The sequence below is a fragment of the Hyla sarda genome, chromosome 6, assembly GCF_029499605.1.
Source record: "Hyla sarda isolate aHylSar1 chromosome 6, aHylSar1.hap1, whole genome shotgun sequence".
Lineage (NCBI taxonomy): Eukaryota > Metazoa > Chordata > Amphibia > Anura > Hylidae > Hyla > Hyla sarda.
This window is the reverse complement of record NC_079194.1, coordinates 6,317,762-6,334,479: the sequence shown is the minus strand read 5'-3', so window position 1 is coordinate 6,334,479 and position 16,718 is coordinate 6,317,762. Positions and strand designations below refer to the sequence as shown.

At 42.3% G+C, this 16,718-nt stretch overlaps 1 protein-coding gene across 7 annotated transcripts in view; it reads left to right on the top strand.

Moving 5' to 3' along the window:
* Positions 1-16,718, top strand: part of LOC130275304 (very-long-chain enoyl-CoA reductase-like) — a 61,592-nt gene that overhangs the window by 4,339 nt on the left and 40,535 nt on the right. Inside the window, exon 1 of one of the 7 annotated variants that reach the window (XM_056523127.1) lies at positions 15,815-15,992. The exons of 5 other annotated variants lie outside the window; for them this stretch is intronic. The gene's annotated coding sequence lies outside the window, so the exon portion shown is untranslated. Of the gene's footprint in view, positions 1-15,814; positions 15,993-16,718 lie in introns of those variants that run through there. One more of the 7 variants, XM_056523131.1, reaches the window with a different exon arrangement.

Sequence of the window (16,718 nt, the reverse complement as noted above, 5' to 3'; positions counted from 1 at the left end):
GGAAAAGAATTTCCTCTATAGTATTCAGCAGCTAATAAGTACAGGAAGGATTAAGATTTTTTAATAGAAGTAATTTACAAATCTGTTTAACTTTCTGGCACCAGCTGATTTAAAAAAAAATAATAATAATTTTTCACCGGAGTACCCCTTTAAACCTCGTCTAAATATTGGGCCTTGTGTAACTTAGTATAGAACCAAGTATAAGTATTAAACCTCGTATAACTATGTATTGGAAAGTGTCTAAGGGTGCGTTCCCACAGGGCGTATACGCAGCGTATTTGACACTGCGCAAAATTTACGGCAGCAGCGGGAAATACGCTGCGTATCCCTTGCTCACTATACACACAGGGCTTTCCGGCGACAGCCCTATGTGTGTAGTGAGTTTTGGAGGCGGAGCCGCGCGTCATAGACACGCCGGCACACGGTTCCGCCTCCAAAACTCACTACACACATAGGGCTGTCGCCGGAAAGCCCTGTGTGTATAGTGAGCAAGGGATACGCAGCGTATTTCCCGCTGCTGCCATACATTTTGCGCAGCGTCAAATACGCTGCGTATACGCCCTGTGGGAACGCACCCTCACTCAGTATTTAGCCAAGTTTATTAGTGATGAGCGACAGGGGCCATATTCGAATTCGCAATATTTCACGAATATATGGAAGAATATTCGTCCTATGTTCGTGAAATTCGCATATTCCCTATGTTCCTTCTCTCTTTTTTTTTTTCATGCGAAAATTCGTAATGAAATTCGCATAGTGCGCATGCGCAATTATATCTTTCACCTAAAGGAAGGGAGGGATCAGTGTCCAATCTGGAAGTGACGATCTTCCCATAAATGTTCGCATAAATTTGCCTTAAAAAAAAGAAGAATATTCGTCAATACTAATATATATCACTATATTCTAAATAATCGCAAAGTGCCGATATTCGCGGTAAAAAATTGCTATTTGAATATTTGCGCTCAACATTAACGTACTGGATTATGTCTAGCTAAGTATCGGACCATGTTGTATAAGTATTAATCTGTGTCTAAGTATTGGATCATGATTTATATTGTAAGTATTATACATGTATAAGTGTGTACTGGACCATATATAAGTGTGTACTGGACCATATATAAGTATTATACATGTATAAGTGTGTACTGGACCATATATAAGTGTGTACTGGACCATATATAAGTATTATACATGTATAAGTGTGTACTGGACCATATATAAGTGTGTACTGGACCATATATAAGTGTGTACTGGACCATATATAAGTGTGTACTGGACCATATATAAGTGTGTACTGGACCATATATAAGTGTGTACTGGACCATATATAAGTATTGTACATGTATAAGTGTGTACTGGACCGTATATAAGTATTGTACCATGTATGAGTGTGTACTGGACCATATATATGTATTGTACCATGTATAAGTGTGAACTGAACCATATATATATATAAGTATTGTACCATGTATAAGTGTATACTGGACCATATATAAGTATTGTACATGTATAAGTGTGTACTGGACCATATATATATAAGTATTGTACATGTATAAGTGTGTACTGGACCATATATAAGTATTGTACATGTATAAGTGTGTACTGGACCGTATATAAGTATTGTACATGTATAAGTGTGTACTGGACCATATATAAGTATTGTACATGTATAAGTGTGTACTGGACCGTATATAAGTATTGTACCATGTATGAGTGTGTACTGGACCGTATATATGTATTGTACCATGTATAAGTGTGAACTGAACCATATATATATATAAGTATTGTACCATGTATAAGTGTGTACTGGACCATATATAAGTATTGTACATGTATAAGTGTGTACTGGACCATATATAAGTATTGTACATGTATAAGTGTGTACTGGACCATATATATAAGTATTGTACATGTATAAGTGTGTACTGGACCATATATATAAGTATTGTACATGTATAAGTGTGTACTGGACCATATATAAGTGTACTGGACCATATATAAGTATTGTACATGTATAAGTGTGTACTGGACCATATATAAGTGTACTGGACCATATATAAGTATTGTACATGTATAAGTGTGTACTGGACCGTATATAAGTATTGTACCATGTATGAGTGTGTACTGGACCGTATATAAGTATTGTACATGTATAAGTGTGTACTGGACCATATATATATATAAGTATTGTACCATGTATAAGTGTATACTGGACCATATATATATATATGTATTGTACCATGTATAAGTGTGAACTGAACCATATATATATATAAGTATTGTACCATGTATAAGTGTATACTGGACCATATATAAGTATTGTACATGTATAAGTGTGTACTGGACCATATATAAGTATTGTACATGTATAAGTGTGTACTGGACCATATATATATAAGTATTGTACATGTATAAGTGTGTACTGGACCGTATATAAGTATTGTACATGTATAAGTGTGTACTGGACCGTATATAAGTATTGTACCATGTATGAGTGTGTACTGGACCGTATATATGTATTGTACCATGTATAAGTGTGAACTGAACCATATATATATATAAGTATTGTACCATGTATAAGTGTATACTGGACCATATATAAGTATTGTACATGTATAAGTGTGTACTGGACCGTATATAAGTATTGTACATGTATAAGTGTGTACTGGACCATATATATATAAGTATTGTACCATGTATAAGTATGTACTGGACCGTATATAAGTATTGTACATGTATAAGTGTGTACTGGACCATATATATATAAGTATTGTACCATGTATAAGTGTATACTGGACCATATATAAGTGTGTACTGGACCATATATATAAGTATTGTACATGTATAAGTGTGTACTGGACCATATATAAGTATTGTACATGTATAAGTGTGTACTGGACCATATATAAGTATTGTACATGTATAAGTGTGTACTGGACCATATATAAGTATTGTACATGTATAAGTGTGTACTGGACCATATATAAGTATTGTACCATGTATAAGTGTGTACTGGACCATATATAAGTATTGTACCATGTATGAGTGTGTACTGGACCATATATAAGTATTGTACATGTATAAGTGTGTACTGGACCATATATAAGTATTGTACCATGTATAAGTGTGTACTGGACCATATATAAGTATTGTACATGTATAAGTGCCTACTGAACCGTATATAAGTATTGTACATGTATAAGTGTCTACTGAACCGTATATAAGTATTGTACCATGTATAAGTGTGTACTGGACCATATATAAGTATTGTACATGTATAAGTGTGTACTGGACCATATATAAGTATTGTACATGTATAAGTGTGTACTGGACCATATATAAGTATTGTACATGTATAAGTGTGTACTGGACCGTATATAAGTATTGTACATGTATAAGTGTGTACAGGACCGTATATAAGTATTGTACATGTATAAGTGTGTACTGGACCATATATAAGTATTATATGGTATGGACCACTCCGTCACACCCCCTCCCATAGACATGCATAGAGAGGACGGGGCATGACATCACACGGGGGCGGAGTCCTGACATCACAGACTTCCGTTCTCGTGGTCGCGACCCAGACCCTCCAGCGATTCCGGACGTGAAACAGGTGGGTGCCGCATGCAACATTGCGTGGTCCCCAGCGGCGGGACCCTCGTGATCAGACATCGTATCCCTATCCTCTGGATACGGGATAAGATGTCTAGGGTGGGAGTACCCCTTTAAGAAGGAGAGAAGGAGTAACAATGGGAGTGCTAGATGAAAAATTAGAACAATACTTGTTTGTAGAGAACCCAGTGTTTCCCGTCCGCCATTCACCTCCAAGAATCCACAAGAGTTTTCCCTCCACCTGTAAGACCTATAGGGAGATATTGGGGGGCTGGGTAGACTATCTACAGCTTCTCACAAACATGACCCCAACGTACATCAGGGACACCAGCCACACCATCGCCATGTTGGAGAATTTACAATGGTCAGATAGATTTGCGCGGCTCACACATGACCTTGTTCCCTTGTATCCTTCATTCCCGGCCGTATTTTTTGGTCTGAACAATTACAATACTTACTCCCCTGGTCTGAAGGAAGATCTCATGATAGCGGCGGAATCATAATTGTATTATGTTTGATGAGAAATATTTCCTTCAGATCAGGGGATTTCTGATGGGGGCGAAGTACTCGGCGTCGCTGGCAAATATCTTCATGATATTATGGGAAACACATCAAACATTTTCTCCAAACAATCATTTTTTTGATTGCATCCAATGGATCGTACGAGACGACCTTATCATATAGAAGGGTACAAGGGCCAGATTAAGGCTGCCTGGAAGACGGAGCACTTCATTATGATGCAGTACAGTTCCCCCACATTAGGTGCAGTATAGTTACCCCACATTAGGTGCAGTATAGTTTCCCCCACATTAGGTGCAGTATAGTTACCCCACATTAGGTGCTGTATAGTTCCCCACATTAGGGGCAGTATAGTTCCCCACATTAGGGGCAGTATAGTTCCCCACATTAGGTGCAGTATAGTCCCCTCACATTAGGTGCAGTATAGTTCCCCCACATTAGGGGCAGTATAGTTCCCCACATTAGGTGCAGTATAGTTCCCCCACATTAGGGGCAGTATAGTTCCCCACATTAGGTGCAGTATAGTTCCCCCCATTAGGTGCAGTATAGTTCCCCACATTAGGTGCAGTATAGTTCTCCACATTAGGTGCAGTATAGCTCTCCACATTAGGTGCAGTATAGTTCCCCCCACATTAGGTGCAGTATAGTTCCCCCACATTAGGTGCAGTATAGTTCCCCCACATTAGGTGCAGTATAGTTCCCCCACATTAGGTGCAGTATAGTTCCCCACATTAGGTGCAGTATAGTTCCCCACATTAGGTGCAGTATAGTTCCCCCACATTAGGGGCAGTATAGTTCCCCACATTAGGTGCAGTATAGTCCCCCACATTAGGTGCAGTATAGTCCCCCACATTAGGTGCAGTATAGTTCTCCCACATTAGGTGCAGTATAGTTCCCCACATTAGGTGCAGTATAGTCCCCCACATTAGGTGCAGTATAGTTCTCCCACATTAGGTGCAGTATAGTTCCACACATTAGGTGCAGTATAGTTCTCCACATTAGGTGCAGTACAGTTCCCCCACATTAGGTGCAGTACAGTTCCCCCACATTAGGTGCAGTATAGTTCCCCCCCTTAGGTGCAGTACAGTTCCCCCACAGATATACAGCCTTCAGCCATATACAGTGTATTGCTGGAGCTGTATGCCTGTTTATTGCCCCACTTCAGTATTCCTAAATCAAAATTACCCATGAGGGTTTCCCCGGGATACATATACATTTATCTCAAATTCCCACTCAGGCTTACGCCCTCCTGGGACTAATTTTCCAAACTCGGGAACCCTAAATTTAAAATGTAACCTTTATTTTTCCAACTTAAAATGTGATTAGTGAGAAAACCAAATTAATGTGGATTAAAACCACAGTCATTAGGTCAGTTTCGGGTTTAATTTATTACATTCCCATATAAAATCAAGTATCATCCCTGTATTTCAGAGGCAACCTCAATTATATGGGATTATTTCCCTTTTGGTTCAGCTCTTTTGTATCATTTTTGAATACACTGTCACAATGATGCTGTTAAAAAGTACAAAAGTACACACTGACACCCCTCCCCCCCCCCCCCCCCGACGTTCCACCGGCCCCAACCGGCTTTATCAAGGGCCAAGGTGCACCTTGACCCTTGATTAAAGCCGGTTGCGGACGGCGAAACGTTGGGGGGTATGTCAGTGTAATCTCCTTACTAATGGGGTGACACACTGCAACCGCAGTAGTAAGAAGATTACATGGGGAGGAGGTTTGTTACAGTGTGTCACCCCAGTAGTAAGGAGATTACATGAGGAGGAGGTTTGTTACAGTGTGTCACCCCAGTAGTAAGGAGATTACACGAGGAGGAGGTTTGTTACAGTGTGTCACCCCAGTAGTAAGGAGATTACATGAGGAGGAGGTTTGTTACAGTGTGTCACCCCAGTAGTAAGGAGATTACATGAGGAGGAGGTTTGTTACAGTGTGTCACCCCAGTAGTAAGGAGATTACATGAGGAGGAGGTTTTTTACCGTGTGTCACCCCAGTAGTAAGGAGATTACATGAGGAGGAGGTTTGTTACAGTGTGTCACCCCAGTAGTAAGGAGATTACATGAGGAGGAGGTTTGTTACAGTGTGTCACCCCAGTAGTAAGGAGATTACATGAGGAGGAGGTTTGTTACAGAGTGTCACCTCAGTAGTAAGGAGATTACATGAGGAGGAGGTTTGTTACAGTGTGTCACCTCAGTAGTAAGGAGATAACATGAGGAGGAGGTTTGTTACAGTGTGTCACCACATTAGTAAGGGGATTACATGAGGAAGAGGTTTGTTACAGTGTGTCACCCCAGTAGTAAGGAGATTACACGAGGAGGAGGTTTGTTACAGTGTGTCACCTCAGTAGTAAGGAGATTACATGAAGAGGGGGTTTGTTACAGTGTGTCACCCCGGTAGTAATGAGATTACATTAGGAGGAGGTTTGTTACAGTGTGTCAGCTCAGTAGTAAGGAGATTACATGAGGAGGAGGTTTGTTACAGTGTGTCACCCTAGTACTAAGGAGATTACATGAGGAGGAGGTTTGTTACAGTGTGTCACCCCAGTAGTAAGGAGATTACATGAGGAGGGGGTTTGTTACAGTGTGTCACTCCAGTAGTAAGGAGATTACACGAGGAGGAGGTTTGTTACAGTATGTCACCCCAGTAGTAAGGAGATTACATGAGGAGGAGGTTTGTTACAGTGTGTCACCCCAGTAGTAAGGTGATTACATGAGGAGGGGGTTTGTTACAGTGTGTCACCCCAGTAGTAAGATTACATGAGGAGGAGGTTTGTTACAGTGTGTCACCCCAGTACTAAGGAGTTTACATGAGGAGGAGATTTGTTACAGTGTGTCACCCCAGTAGTAAGATTACATGAGAAGGAGGTTTGTTACAGTGTGTCACCCCAGTACTAAGGAGATTACATGAGGAGGAGGTTTGTTACAGTGTGTCACCCCAGTAGTAGGGAGATTACATGAGGAGGAGGTTTGTTACAGTGTGTCACCCCAGTAGTAGGGAGATTACATGAGGAGGAGGTTTGTTACAGTGTGTCACCCCAGTAGTAAGGAGATTACATCAGGAGGGGGTTTGTTACAGTGTGTCACCCCAGTAGTAAGGTGATTACATTAGGAGGAGGTTTGTTACAGTGTGTCACCCCAGTAGTAGAGATATTACATAGGAGGAGGTTCGTTACAGTGTGTCACCCCAGTAGTAAGGAGATTACAACAGGAGGAGGTTTTGTTACAGTGTGTCACCTGAGTAATAAGGAATTTACATGAGGAGGAGGTTTGTTACAGTGTGTCACCCCAGTAGTAAGGAGATTACACGAGGAGGGGGTTTGTTACAGTGTGTCACCCCAGTAGTAAGGAGATTACATGAGGAGGGGGTTTGTTACAGTGTGTCACCCCAGTAGTAAGGAGATTACATGAGGAGGAGGTTTGTTACAGTGTGTCACCCCAGTAGTAAGGAGATTACACGAGGAGGGGGTTTGTTACAGCGTGTAACCTCAGTAGTAAGGTGATTACATGAGGAGGGGGCTTGTTACAGTGTGTAACCTCAGTAGTAAGGTGATTACATGAGGGGGAGGTTTGTTACAGTGTGTCACCTCAGTAGTAAGGTGTGTGTGGGGGGGGGGGGGGCATATCACAGGGCTGAGCCAATGGGCGGAGTCAAAATTTGCTTTTGCCTAGGATGGCATAAATCCTTGCACCAGTCTTGGTCCCAGGTGACTTGTAATATTCTTTATAATGTATAATTATAACTTGTATAACCTACTTGTTTTCTATTTATACACCTCCTGACTACTGCAGAGCCTCAGAAGAGTCACGAATGCTTCCTGACCCCCATAGACTGCTATAAAACGGGCTTTACAAATAGCAGACCTAAAGGAATGGCGTAGTACTGTACTGTACACACTGCAGCTGCTGCAGAACCTCTTTTTTTTTAAGTGTGAGGTTCTGACGTTGCATCTGCACTTTCTATAAATGTCATTGTCAGACATGTCGCTGGTCTGCACTCATTTCTGATGATTTCAGGATAGAGGTGCTCGGATTAGTGCTGCGCGGTTGGATTAGTGCGGTGCGGCGTCTCTGGTGTGAAATGTGATAATGGGGACGTGTGAGAGTAGTTGAAGCGCAGACGCATGTATCACCTCCGAGGTATCATCAGTGCATCTTATATCTCATGTGACAGTGATAATGTATATACTTATTACAGGTTAATCTTTATAGCAGTATTTCCCAACAAGGGTACCTCCAGATGTTGCAAAACAACAACTCCCAGCATGCTCGGACAGCCTTTGGCTGTCCAGGCATGCTGGGCGTTGTAGTTTTGCAACAGTTAGAGACCCCCTGGTTGGGAAACACTGGTATAGAGAAAGTCTGAAGCAGTGAAATAAAAAATCTGTACTCTCCTGCCCTGATCCCCTGCCGCTGCCGTCCTGGTGTTATTCAGCTCCCCACTGCTCTTGTCTTGGGAAGTGGTCAGCAGTGGGGAGTGTCCGAATGGCAGTATTGGGGGATCACGGCGGGTGAGTAATTCTATATATAGGACGGACACAGTACCCCAATAACAGTGACAACCAATGTGTCCACAGAAAGACCACCACAGTGTCCCCATAATAATGCCAGCCCTCCTGTACCAGTGTTAGCCTCAAAAATCAGAGACTGTGCCCGCATAATTATCACACTCCCCAAGCCACCAGTATAGCAATGGTGCCTTCATAACACCTCTAGCAACTGCCTCCCCCCCCCATACTGATGGTCACAGCTCCCCCAATACTGATGGTCACAACTCCCCCAATACTGATGGTCACAGCTCCCCCAATACTGATGGTCACAGTTCCCCCCAATACTGATGGTCACAACTCCCCCAATACTGATGGTCACAGCTCCCCCAATACTGATGGTCACAGCTCCCCCAATACTGATGGTCACAGCTCCCCCAATACTGATGGTCACAGCTCCCCCAATACTGATGGTCACAGCTCCCCCCAATACTGATGGTCACAGCTCCCCCCATACTGATGGTCACAGCTCCCCCCATACTGATGGTCACAGCTCCCCCCATACTGATGGTCACAGCTCCCCCCATACTGATGGTCACAGCTCCCCCCATACTGATGGTCACAGCCCCCCCAATACTGATGGTCACAGCTCCCCCCCATACCGATGGTCACAGCCCCCCCATACTGATGGCCTCAGCTCCCCCCATACTGATGGTCACAGCCCCCCCATACTGATGGTCACAGCTCCCCCCTTACTGATGGCCCAAGTTCCCCCCATACTGATGGTCACAGCCCCCCATACTGATGGTCACAGCCCCCCCATACTGATGGTCACAGCCCCCCATACTGATGGCCACAGCTCCCCCAATACTGATGGCCACAGCTCCCCCCATACTGATGGCCACAGCTCCTCCCCCATACTGATGGCCACAGCTCCTCCCCCATACTGATGGCCACAGCTCCCCCCCCATACTGATGGCCACAGCTCCCCCCCATACTGATGGCCACAGCTCCTCCCCCATACTGATGGCCACAGCCCCCCCAATACTGATGGCCACAGCTCCCCCCATACTGATGGTCACAGCCCCCCCCCATACTGATGGCCCAAGTTCCCCCTATACTGACTGCCATAGTTCTCATCTACTGATGTGTGGTGACACTGGGGGGTGCAAGAAATTCCTATCACTTTGTGACGCCAGGGCACTGTTAGCCTAGACAGCTTCTCCTGGGCCAGACACGGGGGATAAGATACACAGCGACGTCGGGTTACGGATAACTATCTTTACCGAGCAGGTGCAGATGGTATTACACACAGTATGGAGCAGAGTAGAAGGGACGCAGTGTAACCCTTGGGAGCCCTGTTGCCTTGCTGGGACTTATGGTGCTTTTCACCCACTTGGAATAATGCTGACATGAGATAAGAGACTGTAGATTTCCCACCCTGGCTAGGGTTCTGACAAGGTCCAATCACCTTCCCCGCCGGGGCTTGACCCACTACTGTGCGGGGGAACACTTGTAGAGACTTGAGAAGAGATTTGTTCTTGGGCTTCCCTCGGGATTTCTTCACCTCCTTTCCACACTGGAGCTCAGATCTGGGGCAACTCCTCCCCCACTACACAATATACCTGACAATTTAGGGGTTCCCATTGGACAGGCAGGGTCACCTGGTTTACACTGCTCCTCACTCTTAAAGGTACATTGCACCTAAATAACATATTATACAGTACATATGGGAAACATACATAAGAATGTAATAAAGTGCTTCAACATTTCAGATACAACAGACTCTCAGTGGGGCCAAGATATGTGCAGCAGCCCGAGGAGATCCGCAGCCCCCGGTGTGGGACACCACAGACGGCCACAGCATTACCCTCCTCCCCCACATATTGACGGCTATAATTTCCCCCCATACTGACGGCCATAGTTACCCCCATACTGACGGCCATAGTTACCCCCCATACTGACGGCCATAGTTACCCCCCATACTGACGGCCATAGTTACCCCCCATACTGATGGCCATAGTTACCCCCCCATACTGACGGCCATAGTTACCCCCCATACTGACGGCCATAGTTACCCCCCATACTGACGGCCATAGTTTCCCCCATACTGACGGCCATAGTTATCCCCATACTGACGGCCATAGTTATCCCCATACTGACGGCCATAGTTACCCCCATACTGACGGCCATAGTTACCCCCATACTGACGGCCATAGTTACCCCCCCATACTGACGGCCATAGTTACCCCCATACTGACGGCCATAGTTACCCCCCCATACTGATGGCCATAGTTACCCCCATACTGACTGCCATAGTTCCCCCATACTGACGGCCATAGTTACCCCCATACTGACGGCCATAGTTACCCCCATACTGACGGCCATAGTTACCCCCATACTGACTGCCATAGTTACCCCCATACTGACGGCCATAGTTACCCCCATACTGACGGCCATAGTTACCTCCCATACTGACGGCCATAATTTCCCCCCATACTGACGGCCATAGTTACCCCCATACTGACGGCTATAGTTACCCCCATACTGACGGCCATAGTTTACCCCCATACTGACGGCCATAGCTTCCCCCATACTGACGGCCATAGCTTCCCCCATACTGACGGCTATAGTTCCCCCCCATACTGACGGCCATAGTTACCCCCATACTGACGGCCATAGTTACCCCCATACTGACGGCCATAGTTTCCCCCTATACTGACGGCCATAGTTACCCCTATACTGACAGCCATAGTTACCCCCATACTGACGGCCATAGTTGCCCCCATACTGACGGTCATAGTTACCCCCATAATGACGGCCATAGCTTCCCCCATACTGATGGCCAAAGTTCCTTCTCATAATATTGGCCAGAGTTCCCCCATACTAATGTCCCGTCTTCATACGGATTGCCCCATTTGGGTGGTAGCTAAAAATAATTCCATGAGATGTATACATTACATATACGTGTCTGGTGATATAATCCTGGCAGCCAGGACGGAGACTTCCACTGTTTACATTGCTGGTTCACTGGGAAATGTATATGATGTATAGGGATGTTTATAGGAGAACGGACTTTGGTTTTTACTTTATAACTAGTGGGTTTTGAAACTCTTTAAACTATGTTTTCCAACCAGTGTGCCTCCAGCTGTTGCAAAACTACAACTCCCAGCATGCCCGGACAGCCAAAGGCTGTCCGGGCATGCTGGGAGTTGTAGTTTTGCAACAGCTGGAGGCACACTGGTTGGAAAACACTGCTTTAAAAAAAAAACTTTTCTAATAATAATAATTAAAACAATAATTTTATAAAATTACATATAACATAATAAAATAATAAAAATAATAATAATAAAAATAATATATAAAATTTGAATAAATATAATAGTAATTAATAATAATTAAAATAATAATACTATAAAATAATATATAACATAATAAATATAATATGATAATTAAAAATGTTTTCCATTTTTGTAAATAATGATAAATAAAAATTAAAACAATATTATAAAATAACATACATTATCATGAATATAATATAATAATAATAATAATAAGATAGATAATAATTTAAAATAATAATATTATAAAATAACATTATAATAATAATTAAAATAATAATAACAATTAAAATTATATATAAAATTCAAACAAATATAATACAATTTATAATATTTAAAATAATAATATTAAAATAATATATAACATTATAATATACTAAAATAATAATTAAATAAACTTTTTTTATATAAATAATAATTAAAACAATATTATAAAATAACTTATAACATTATAATGAATTTAATATAATAATAAGAAAGATCATTTAAAATAATATTATTATAAAATAACATAACATTATAATAATATAAAAATAATTAAAATAGTAATAATCATTAAAATAATATATAACATTTTAATAAAAATAATAATAATAATTAAAACAATGATATTATAAAAGAACATATAACATTATAATATACTATAATAATAATGAAAAAAAATTCATTTCTTTTAATAAATAATAATAAATAATAATTAAAACAATATTATAAAATAACATATAACATTATAATAATATAAAAATTATTAAAATAATAATCATCATTAAAATAATATATAACATTTTAATAAATATAATAATAATAATAATAATAATTAAAACAATAATGTTATAAAAGAACATATTACATTATAATAAATATAATATTACTTAAAAATATAAAAGAACATATAACATTGAAATAAATATAATATAATAGTAATAATTCAAATAATATATAAAATTGTAATAATAATAAAATAAAAATAGTAATAATCAATCATAATTAAAATAACAATATTATAAAATAACAAATAACATTATAATTAATATAATAATAATTAAAGCAAATATAGAACATTTTAATAAAAATAATAATAATAATACTTATAATAATAATAATAATAAATTGTATGCTGCTGGGCATGTAAAAATGCTGTCCAGGCATGCTGCGAGTTGTAGTTTTTCAACAGCTGGAGGCATACTGGTTGGGAAAAAGATCACTTTTCTGATAATAATAAATAAAACCATAATATTCTTAATCCTTAATCTGGATCCTTAATCTCTCCAAGGATTCCATACAGCCGACGTCTACCTTTCCTGACCCCCCCCCCCCCCCATACACATGCACGCTCAGCTTGGCTCAGCATGCCTATATGTCCTGTATGGGGAGACCCCTACTCTATATCACCCAGTCATATACTTTTCGCTGTATCCAGGGATCTCAGCGCTGTTGTTTCTTACTGATCAGCCTCCCCCTGACTGATGATTTCTTTGTTTCTTGGAGATTTGCTTCTTAGCTGTGATTTACTATTTGCAATGCTGATTTAAGGGTTTTGTGAGGGAAGAGATGGCAGCGATCCAGTCACTTAGTTTCTTTATTCTGTTTCACACATATAAATCCTTCCAAGGATTCTGTGGCTTTGCCAAGTATTTCTGCAACACACGTACAGTATACGCCTCAGACACCGCAAGTCAGGGGAATGCGGTGCAGTATATGTCTAGATCAATTTGCAGAGGCTAAAGAGCCCCTCGGGTTTAGGGTAATAATCTGCAGGCCCGAGCTGCGGCATGTGATATAAGCTACGGCCCAGGGTGGGGAGTGAAGTAAGATGTAGCTATAGTGAAGTCTTGTGCCTCCATATGTAACAGGGTTTTGGGGGTGTCCACCTATATCCCGGGGGGTCTCTCTTTGCACTTGGCAGGCTTTCTGGTAGATGGGGTAGATAACTGCGGCAATGCATCCACCTAGGGTATGGATGCGGGGTCGGGTTGGGAACAACTCTGTTAAAAAGAACAGACACTGACGCAAAGCTAACTCGAAACTAACTTTGGAAAAATGACCATACATAACATAACAAACAGTAAGTTAGAGTATAGCACAAAAATCAGACAATTGCAATGTGTATATACAGGTCTCACCCACCCACAAGCACACTTCTGGCCCATCCGAATCTTTGCCCTAGCAGCTGTTGGATACCTTTAGTCTGTGCACATTAAATAGATGTTTAAGGGTAGGGTAACACGAAGCACATCCTCAGTGTATTTCACGCTGCGGATGCATCAGTAGCAGTCACAAGAGTGAGCTCCCTGTTGCGGCTGGGTAGCCCTGTGTGTCGGCTCAGAGCAGCAGATTTCCCGCTGACACAGATGCGCAGCGGGAGATTTGCCAATACGAGCAGGCACACAGATCTACCTGTACGATGACTGGTGACTGCCGTTGGCGCATCCACAGTGCGAAATATGCCGCAGATGCACTCTGTGTGAAACTACCCTTAAAGTTTAACATGGGATTGTCTGAAACTTTCAAAATGTCCGAAAATGGATCTCAGGGTCTCTTATTGGTATGTGAGTTCAGGGCGCCCTGTTGTTGGACAGGGAAGGAAAGGCTACTAGTTTCACGTCAAACAGATGCTTCTTCCGGCCCAGGCTCTCGGATACGGGGAAATACCACAGAAGGCTACTAATTCCACGTCAAACAGACTCTTCTTCCAGCCCAGGCTCTCGGATACGGGGGTATACCACAGAAGGCTACTAGTTTCACGTCAAACAGACTCTTCTTCCAGCCCAGGCTCTCGGATACGGGGGTATACCACAGAAGGCTACTAGTTTCATGTCAAACAGACACTTGTTCCGGCCCAGGGCCGGAAGAAGCATCTGTTTGACATGAAACTGGTAGCCTTCTGTTGTATACCCATGTATCTGAGAGCGCTGTCTCTTCCTTCCCACACATGAAACCTGTGTTTCCCCGTACACTTACTTTGAATAAAGCTATGAATTGGAACTCCAATTGATCGGGTGAGTGCGACTTACTACTTCTATGCCTAGTTACAATGTCACCAAATGTATTAGTCTGAGAAGTAGAAATCTGACTGTTGTTTGGTGCACAACTGACTTTACACTCACTGTTGAGTCATGGTGGTCTATGGGATGGTTCTAGTCTCTGGAGTCCTCTTCCCTTCTGAAAACATTACAGAGCTGGTGGATATTAGAGGCCTTGCGCTACCCCACCTTCTGTCTGAGGATGCCCCCAGATGCTCACTAGGGTTTAGGTCTGGTGATTTTCTTGGCCAGTCCATCACCTTTACCCTCAGCTTCTTGAGTGCGGCAGTGGTGGTCTTGGAGGGTTTTGGGTGGTTATCCACCCATGCAGACCAATTTGATGCAGTGTGTGTCTGATCTGACAGGCTGACCCCCAACCCCTTCATCCTCTGCAGCAGTACTGGCAGCAATCATATGTCTATTTACCAAAGACAACCTCTGGATATGACGCTGAGCATGAGCACTCAACTTCTTTGGTCAACCATGGCCTGTTCTGACTGGAACCTTTTGATTCCTCTATTGTTGCTGTGTTGCTGCTATTAGGAATGGATCCCGTTGCCCTGATCCCTGTGATCTGTGGATGTTGACGTGAAGGTGATTCTAGATCCACACAACATCCAATAACAAAGACCTGACAGAACGAACACTGTACCTGGACATTTGGGCACAGGAGCTCCGGGCCTCGTACGTTACAGAAGGTTTATTCGTCATAGTCCTGGTAGCCCGCCATTATATGAGTAATATGATGATCATGCTTCTGCATGAAGAACAGAAGTGAATCGCCGTACACATTGCGTAGTCCTTCTGCATGAAAAACAAGACTCAATTCTGCAGAGAAATGCAGCCAAGACCCTTCCTTCCCTTCTGGTAAGATCGTTCCAAGATCGCGCTTTTCAGTGGAATTTTCCAAATGTCTATCTAGTAAATCAGACGACAACTGTTCATACCCTGAATGTGATACCGAGCGCATCCGTATTTACAACTGCGTTCATTCATTATTAGGTAAGAAATCTATTATCTGTTATATAATCTTATAGGCTTCGTATATCAACCCAATGGGGCTCCCTATGCCCTATAACTGGTCGTTATTTTACCGGCACAGCCACCCTGCCATTATTTATCCAAAGAATCCGCCAACTCCCGGAATGTTGCACCATATGCTATACCAGTGTTTCCCAACCAGAGTGCCTCCAGCTGTTGCAAAACTACTACTCCCAGCATGCCCGGACAGCCAACGGCTGTCCGGGCATGCTGGGAGTTGTAGTTTTGCAACAGCTGGAGGCACCCCTGGTTGGGAAATACTGACCTATACTATATACTACTATATAGGCCAACATGCTGGGAGTTGTAGTTTTACAATAGCTGGAGGCACCCCTGGTTGGGAAACACTGACCTATACTATATACTACTATATAGGCCAACATGCTGGGAGTTGTAGTTTTTGTAACAGCTGGAGGCACCCCTGGTTGGGAAACACTGACCTATACTATATACTACTATATAGGCCAACATGCTGGGAGTTGTAGTTTTTGTAACAGCTGGAGGCACCCCTGGTTGGGAAACGCTGACCTATACTATATACTACTATGTAGGCCAACATGCTGGGAGTTGTAGTTTTGCAACAGCTGGAGGCACCCCTGGTTGGGAAACACTGACCTATAATATATACTACTATATAGTCCAACATGCTGGGAGTTGTAGTTTTGAGACAGTTGGAGACACCCTGGT